Below are 9,768 nucleotides of genomic sequence, written 5' to 3' on the forward strand. Positions count from 1 at the left end.
GCTGGAGAGATAGCCCAGCGGTTAGAAACACCGGCTTTTCTTGCGGAAGACCCAGGTTCGAATCACAGCACCCACATGGCAGCTAACAACTGTTCCTAACTCCAGTTCCAGGGAATCCAGCACCTAGTCTGGCCTCTGTGGGCATCGCATGACATGGGTGCACTTACACACATGCAGGCAATACACTCATACACACAAAATAAATAAAAAAATTTTAAAATAAAAAGATCCCATATTTTATTGTCATTGTTAGTTTTTGAGACAGGGTCTCCCTGTAGCCCCAGCTGTCCTGAAACTCACTATGTAGACCAGGCTGTCCTTGAACTCACAGAGATCACCGGCCTCTGCCTCCCAAGTGCTGGGAGTAAAAGCGTGTGCCACCATGCCCAGCCCCATTCTTTACTTTTAGTTTACATTTCTTTCTGAGAAAACACCATTTTAATACTGCATTAAAGTCTGATAATTCTAGCATTTGCAGTTCTTAAAATTGTGAAAATTCATCATGCTTTCCTCTTTGTATGTCTAGCATTTTGAATGGCATCCCAGCCATTTTCAGTGTGGTGCTGTAAACTAGACCCTGGTAAAGCCCTTTAGAGACTATTAATTGTCATTTTAGACCATTGGCTGTCTGTTCTGAGGATGCAGTTGGAATGTCAATGTGTTCAGCCCCTCACCTATGCTGCCATGGCTTATTCTGTGCCCACATCATGCAGATGACAGGTCTCGGCCCGAAACACATTCCGGAGTTTAATTCTCAAGGCCATGTGACATTCAATATATCCCATTTCCTGTATCTCCAGGATGAGCCCAGGACCCGTATAAACCTAGGTTATAGACAGGATGGGGGTTCCTTAAACAACTCTCTATTCCCTAGAATCATTCCTCCACTTTCCCTTGTTTGAAGTGCTTCCTTTCCCAGGCTGCTGGGCCAGGGAGGCTGCTCTAGGATTTTGCTGCTCACTGCAGCTCTGCTAGGCATTCATTCTTGGTTCCAAGCTGCAAGGAAAGCATGAAATAAAACCTAGAAAACTCATTAGTATAACCTGCTTTTTCCAGTGTGACTTCCACTCCTGATCCAGTAATGCTTTCATTTAGTTTTAAAGACCACCGCTGTGTTCTGGCCAGAGCTTGTATGTGTAACTTGGCGAGAAACAGAAGCTACCGCTGCCTTCTCCATCCATAGCAGCTTTGACTGTCCTTTCTTCTCACTTTTAAAAAGCATTTTCTTTTTTATTAAAATTCTTTAAAACGTGATTTTGTGATTTCCTTATATTTCATTGTGTACATTTTGCTTGTCTATTATTCGTCCACTCATTTTCATCTCTTTAAAAGTACCTTATTAGGGGGGCTGGAGATATGGCTCAGTGGTTAAGAGCACTGACTGCTCTTGCAGAGGATTCAATTCCCAGCACCCACTTGGTGGTTACTAACCGTCCTTAACTCTAGTTCCAGGGGAATCCAAAGCCCTCTGCTGACCTCTGCAGCATTGCACGACACAGGTCCACGCACATGCATGCAGGCAATACACTCATACACATAAAATTAAAATAATAAATATTTTTTTAATATCTTTTTTTTATGTGAATGAGTTTGAGTGTATTGCCTGCATGTATGCAAGTGCACCTGTGTACTGTGCAATGCCTTCAGAGGTCAAAAGAGGGCATCAGATCCCCTGGAACTGGAGTTACAGATAGTTGTTAGCCTCCATGTGGGTTCTGGGATTTGAACCCAGGTCCTCTGCAAGAGCAGCCAGTGCTCTTAACCTCTGAGATTCAGGAAGCAAAACGTACACTGAATTGCAAAGATTTCAGTTTTAAAAAATATTTTATTTTTTTATTTGTATTTTGCTCTTACTCATCCCCATCACCCTGCCCTGACCTCCCTCCACCCCTACGTTGGTGACCTTCCTCCCCACATGCCCCAGTCCCTCTTCTACTCTCATGTCATATGTATGTAAACCTGTGTATGAGGGATAACAAGCCTTCAGCATTCAGGGCAGCCTGGCTATCGCTGTGCTATATCTCCAGCCTCCTAAGAAATATTTTAAAATATAGAACGACTAAGTCAATTATCATAAGGCACTTTTGTAAAACTATGGTTTTGTTGTTTTAAATTTATTTGTATTTTATGTGCATGAGTGTTTTGCCTGCATGTAAGTGTACCACATGTGTACAGTGCTCACAGAGGCCAGAGAGTGCATCAGATTCCTCAGGTTATTGGCCAAATTTGTAAACATGAGCTGTGGCTTTTCTTGGTGGCTGCCAGGAGTCACTTTCAGCACCCGGAAGCTGCAGCCAGATTTCTGTCACATGGTTCCCACTATGGAGGTGTCAGAATTACTTTCAAAAGGTATCCACAACCCCTTACACAGACATACCACAGCTTGCATCTCTCTACTTCCTGTATCTGAACTCTTCAAACACATTCTGAGAGTTCCTGTGATTAGATCAGTCCACCCAAAAGATCTCTATATATTAAGGCCAACTGGTTTGAGATTTGGTGGGGGGTTTGGGGGGTCTTTTTGAGACAGGGTCTCCCTGTAGCTCCAATTGGCATGGAACTCTTTAAGTAGACCAGGTTAGCCTTCAGCTCACAGAGATCCACCTGCCTCAGAGAGTGTGGGATTAAAGGCATGCAACACCACAACCAGCTGAGATTTCAATTACATCTCAAAATCCTTCTGGGTAGTAACCAATGATGCTGAATAAAATAATTGGTTACTACACCAATCCAGGCACAAAGTCATATCAAAAGGCTATAGAGAGCTGGGTGTGGTGATGCAGGCCTTTACTTCCCGAGCTTGAGAGGCAGAGGCAGGTGGATCTCCGTAAGACTGAGGCAGCCTGGTCTACATAGTGACTTCCAAGCCAGCTGGGGTTACAAGGAGACCCTGTCTCAAAAAACAAAACGAAACAACAAACAAAAAGGATATAGAAATGAATTTGTATAAATTGGCAGACTATTATTGTTTAGGTTTGTGAACTCAAGAGAATCCAATAGCCAGAAGTCTTTAAAAGAGGTCTTAATCAGTTTTTGTCTCAATCAACTTCAGGTATTGTCATAGGTCACTAACAACTACATGCTTCTCTATCAGAAAGTTAGTGGAAACATGCTTTAACGTACTGTGAAGAGCAGTGTTTGAGATGTGTGCTTAGAGTGCTGTCTGAGTTTCCTATCATCATCATGTCATTTCATCTCTACTCATGCCTATGAGGCAGGTAATCATGTTCTCTTTTTCTGAGGAAGATACCAGAGCTCAGACTGGTGAGAGAATGGGACGGTGTTACAGCGCTGGCATTTTTCCCATCTCTGGACCATATAAAGGCTAAACTGCAAACCAGTGTTAACCAATATTCACGTAGTAAATTGAAAAGGACTCCCCATTGCTAAATCTAGGAGAACTGGTGCAATAAAACAATGAAAGTATTGCAGAAAAAAATACACTCCACAATAAGTCACAGAATAAAATATATGCCCTTTAGTCTGCACTGTTATAAATAATTGAATAGCTAAAAGTGGGTGCGGGACTGGGGAGATGGCTCAGCATGCAAAGTGCTTATTATGCAAGCATGAGGACCTCAGTTCAAACCCTCAGAACCCATGTAAAGCCACACTTGGTAGCATGTGTCTATAATCCCAGTGCTTGATGTGAGGCACAGACAGGAGAACTCCAGATGCTCATGGGCCAGCTCACCTGGTGTGTGCACCATTGAGTAACAAGAGATTGTGTGTCAAACAAGGTAGAAGGTCAGACTAGGACCCAAGGTTGTCCTCTGACTTCCACTTGCAGGCTACAGATTGTGTGCCTACACTAACCCTCATGAACACACACACACACACACACACACACACACACACACACACATGCACGCACATGGCACACAAAGATTGTAAAAAAAATTGTGGATGAAAACTATTTTCTTTATATTCAGGTTTCAAATAATGCAGAAGGTACGACCGCAATAGGAAATTACATGCAGCATTATATAGCAGGGAGTATTTCACGCAGCATTTCAGGCCAGCATTTAGATACTAAATTTTGTGGGCAGAATATGATAAGAAATAGGGGATTTACTTAACCTCATAGCATCTTGCTAAAAGATAATTAAAATTTAAAAAATGGGAGTGGGGAGGGCTGGGGATATGGCTCAGTAGTTGGCCCTGGGCTCAATTCCCACATAACTGAAATGCCTGTTGGTGTGATACAAAGAAAAGGACCCAATATCACCACTGTTCAGCCCTACCCAAGAAGATGTGAGAACTACAGACAAAGTGAAACTGCGGGGCACCCTATGAAACACTTCATTAGTAAACTTCAAAAAAAGTTTTGGGGGCATGATAAGCAAAAAATGCCAGGGAACTTTGGTTAAGAGAGACTAAGACGATGTTGCAACTAATATAACATGAGAGCCTGGAGTGAAAGATGTTAGGAGGACACTGAAGCCTGAATAAATTATATAGGTTTTCCACATACATGCCGCTGAAGAGTTATTTCAAATCATTTTCCGTGTCCTCAGAGCTGCATAATAGAGTGCGTCAACCTACCTGTAGGCCCAGGATTCAAGAGACTGGAGCACGAGGATCAGAAATTTGAGGCCAACCTGAGCTACAGACTAAAAACCTGTCTCAAAAACAAAACAGTGTAGACTGGAGAAATAGATCAGCAGTTAAAAGCATGTGCTGCTCTTGTAGATGACCTGGGTTTGACTCACAACTCCCACATGGTGGCTCACAACTGCTGTAACTCCAGTTTCAGGGGATCTGATGCCTTCTTCTGTCCTCTGAGGGTAGCAGGCATGCATATGGTACACATATGTTCATGCGTGGAGTACCTGGCACTACACACCTCTGCTAGTTAACTTCCACTGTCACTGACACAGCCCAGAGTCATCTGAGGGAGTCTCAGCCAGGGAACTGCCTGGGTCAGTCTGGCCTATGAGCTGGATGTGGGGTATTTTCTTGATTGCTAATTGATATAGGAGAGCCCAGCCTAGTGTGCCCAGTCCTGGGCAGGTGGCCTGCACTATACAAGAAAAGTAGCTGAACATGAACATGAGTGTGGGAGCAAGCCAGTAAGCAGCTTTCCTCCATGAACTCTGCTTCAGTTCCTGCTTGAATGCTTGCCCTGACTTCCCTCAGTGATGGACGGTGACCTGGAAGTATAAGCCAAATAACCACACCCCCCAAGTTGTTTTTGGTCATGGTGTTTAACACAGCAACAGAAAAACAAACTATAACAACCTCTGATAAGAGGTCCATGGCTGGGGTGGATAGACACCCAAGTGTGGAAGCTAGGGCTGCTGCTTTGCTAGGGGGACAAGGTGTCACCCGCGTTTTTTTCTTTTTTTTTTTTTTTTTGTCTTTTTGAGACAGGGTCTCCCTGTAGCCCCAGCTGGTCTGGAACTTTTTATGTGGACCAGGCTGGCCTTGAACTTACAGAGATCTGTCTGCCTCTGCTTCCCAAGTGCTGGGATTAAAGGCATGTGCCACTATGCCTGATCATCACATGCCTCCTTAATATTTATATTTATACCCATAGATTAACTGCTGCTGTCATTCTTGGTCAGAGAAGCTTCCATGTGCAGTGAGCAGTGGTTAATGCAGACTCACAACTGGTCAAAGTGCTGAGAATGAGTGACTCGAGTGCTCAGTACTAAACAGGGACATCCGTATCACCCCCTCCAAGGTCAAGGGAATATCGTGGATGAGAGGACAGGAAGAATGTAAAATCCAGAAGGTGGGAAGTAGTGCCGCTAAGTGCCTTCTTCTCAACATGACAGGGCCGTCACACCCTGAACTCTAGCAGCAGTGGTTACTTACAAAAGACCTGCATAAGAGAGGGCCCACCAACATTCCGTCGTGGATGGGAAAGGGACTCATGAGGCCCCACCCGTTCCTGAGGAGCAACAGGCAGTTAATGCCTAGGGGAGAGAGAGTCATTTTATTCAATGGTATAGCTGCTGGTAATTTGCTTCTGCTCAAACAAATAATACCTAACCCATGCTCATGAAAGCGACACTAATTAAATGCAGTAGGTAGGGCACACATACCACAAAATGAAACAAAAAAGACATGGAAGAAAGAAGACTTGTTGAGAAGAAGAAGAAGGGATTCACTGGGAGGTGAGGGGTGAAGAAGAGCAGATAATGGGGAATATAATCAAAGTACATGATATATGTGCAAAATTGTGAAAGAATACAGAAAAAGTTTATTTTTAAAAAAGAAAGCCATTGAGTAGAAGGAGCTGAGATAATGTCAACTAAATGCAGAGGCAGAAACATCAGAATAATATTAGATCTGCCACCAGCCAGGAAAGCACATAATATATATTAACATTTCAAGTTCTGAAAGTAAATGACTATCAACTAAGATCGGTATACCCACCAAAGTTAGCTCTTAAAACTGATAAATAAGAATATTTCAAGTAAGCACAAGTTAAGACAATTCATGACAATGACGACAGCACTGAAGAAAACTCTTAAAGGAACATGTCCAGGGTAGAGTCCATTATGGCAAGGAAGTCAAGGTGGTGGCAGCTTGAAGCAGCTTGTCACATTGCATCCATAATCAGAAACAGGGAGCAATGAATACCTACTTCTGCTCAGTTCCCTTTCTCCATTCAAACAGTCCAGGATTTCAGCCCAGGAAACGTTGCCACTTATAGTCTTCCCATTTCAATTAACATAATCTCTTGATTACATTACTCCCATAGAAATGTCCAGAGGCCCATCTTCCAGGTCATTTTAGGTTCTGTTTGGTTGATAATTAATGCTATCCATCACAGAATACTATTCACGGAGGAAGAAGAAAGTTTCATGCACAAGAACCTATTTTGTGACAGGAATGAATGGTCAGAAGATAACAGGGAAGGAATCAATCATGACTAACACAGCAGAGAAGCAGACCTCTAATATGACCAGGGGAGGAAGAAAAGGATTGCCAACAGACCAACCAACCAGGGGTCTGGAGATGGCTCAGCAGTTCAGAGCACTGACTGCTCTTGCAGAGGAACCAGGTTCAATTCCCAGCCCCAACATGGCAGCTACAAACCATCCTTAACTCCAGTTCTAGGGGAATCTGAAGCCCTCTCCTGACCTCCATGGCATTGCACGACATGGGTGTACTCACATACATGCAGGCAATACACTTATACACATAAAATAAAAAAAAAATTTTTTTTAAAAAGCAGTTCTCTCCAAAATAAAAAGCGAGAGAACCTGAAACCTAGACCAACCAGCATTGCATACCCAATAAGAAAACAACCAAGGCGCACCAGTAATACAAACAGAAGCAGACTTCAACTCAACAAAGGAAGGCTTGAGTTTCATACCAGAATCAAAAATAGAAAAGAAATCCACATGTGAAAATCACAAAGGAAAAAAAAATAATATGGAAAACAAAAACACCATATCCCACCAGTCCTGCAGAAGAGTTCTACAAAGAGAGTCCCCTAGAGATAACCCAGGACACTGACTTTAAAAGAACAATCATAAACATGATCAAGGAGTTCAACGAATTTGAAGAACACATGAACAAACAAATGAAAGAGCTAAAAGAAGACAGGGATAAACTTCAGAATGAATTCACAAGAGAGAGAGAAACACTGAAGAAAACTCAGGCAGACACGAAGAAGGAAGTGCAAAACTCAATAAGCTGACTCGAAACAACAGGGGAAAGTCCCACCTCTAGAATGAATGAAATGGAAAACAGAATATCAACACTGGGGGATAAAGTTGATGAATTGGACCACTCAAGAAAAGATTATGAAAAAAATATAAAAACACAGGAATGGAATATGCAAGAGATGTGGGACACCATGAAAAGACCAAATCTACATATCATAGGCACAGAGGAAGGAGAAGAATTTCAGGTTAAACGCTATTGACCGGATCTTAAACAGGATTATAGAAAATAATTTTCCAAAATTAAAGAAAGATAGCCAAATGCAAATACAAGCACATAGAACGCCAAATAGACAGGACCAGAAAAGAAACTCCCCATGGCATATCATAGTAAAAACCCTAAATGAACAGAGCAAAGAGAGAATACTGGAAGTTGCAAAAGGAAAACAAGTCACATACAAAGGAAAACCCATCAGAGTTACAGCTGACTTATCAACGCAAGCTACAAAAGCCAGAAGAGCCGGGACCAAGGTATTTCCACTTCTAAATGACCATAGATGTCAACCCAGAATACTTTACCCAGCAAAAATGTCTATTATAGCTGAAGGGGAAAGAAAAATCTTCCATGACACGAATAGGCTGAAAGAATACATGCCTGCAAAACCAGCCCTTCAGAGATTTCTTGAAGCAATACAAAGAGCTGAAGAAAGGAACAACATTGATATATATATATCAATGGACTGAACCCCCCAGTCAAAAGACACAGGCTAGTTGAATGGATTAGGAAACAAAATCCATCTTTTTGTTGTCTGCAAGAAACCCATCTCACCTTCAAGGGCAGGTACTACCTTAAGGTGAAAGGATGGAAAAGAATATTTCAAGCAAATGACACTAAGAAACAAGCAGGAGTTGCAATTCTAGTATCTGACAAAATAGACTTCAAACTAAAACTAATCAGAAGAGATAAAGAGGGTCACCTCATTCTGATCAAGGAACAACTGACCAAAAAGATAATATAATCATGAACATATATGCACCAGAGTTTGGTAAAAATCATTCAATTTGGTAAAACCAATTCATAAAAACATAACGGGACTTTAAGACTCAGATTAACCCCAACTCAGGAACAGTAGTTGTATTAGTCAGGGTTCTCCAAAGAAACAGAAGTGGTGGAATGAGTATATATGTATAGGGATTTATCAGCTTAGCTCACAGGATAGAGTCCGAGTAGTCCAACAATGGCTGCACCACACTGGAGAGGCTGAGACTCCATAGTCGCTCAGTCCACAAGGATGGATGTCTCAGTAGTCCCAATCCGGTGCTGAAGGTCTGATGAATTCCAATAGATTGGCTAGTCTTCAGTCTACAGCAGCAAGACGAACTCACCAGCAAGAGAGAAAGGGAGCAGCAAAAAGCAAAAATGTTCTCCTCTGCTTTGGCCTTTTATATGGGCTGCCATCAGAAGGCAACACCCACATTCAGGGTGTGTCTTCCAGCTTCAGATGATCCAATCAAGAAGGTTTTTCTCATTTCAGTTGATCCTAGATCCAGTCAAGTTGACACCCAGGATTAGCCATCACATTAGGGAACTTCAATACTCCACTGTCCCCATTAGAAAGGTCAACCAGACAAAGAATAAACAGAGAGACATCTGAATTAAATGGTACTATATCTCAAATGGACCTAACATTTCCTGAATATTCCAACCAAGCACCAAAGAATACACTTTCTACACTTTCTATTTTGCACCCCATGGAACTTTCTTAAAAACTGATCACATACTGGGGCACAAAACAAACCTCAACAAATACAAAAAGAAAAAGAAAAAAAAATTCCATGCATTCTATCAGACAACAATGCAATAAAGCTCAAAATCAACACTGGTAAAATCCCTAGTAACTACACAAAGTCATGGAGATTAAACAACACACTCCTGAATGAAGAGTAGGTAAAAGGAGAAATTAAGAAAGAAATAAAAGCATTGCTGGAATTCAACAAAAAGGAAAATACAAAACAACAAAACCTCTGGGACACTTTAAAAGCAGTCCTAAGAGGGAAGTTTATAACTCTAAGTTCCTACAATGAAAAATCAAAAAGAGCACAAATAAATGCCCTAACATTGCAACTCAAGACTCTAGAAAGGCAA

Source organism: Nannospalax galili, unplaced genomic scaffold (genome assembly GCF_000622305.1).
Source record: "Nannospalax galili isolate Female #2095 unplaced genomic scaffold, S.galili_v1.0 scaffold858, whole genome shotgun sequence".
Classification (NCBI taxonomy): domain Eukaryota; kingdom Metazoa; phylum Chordata; class Mammalia; order Rodentia; family Spalacidae; genus Nannospalax; species Nannospalax galili.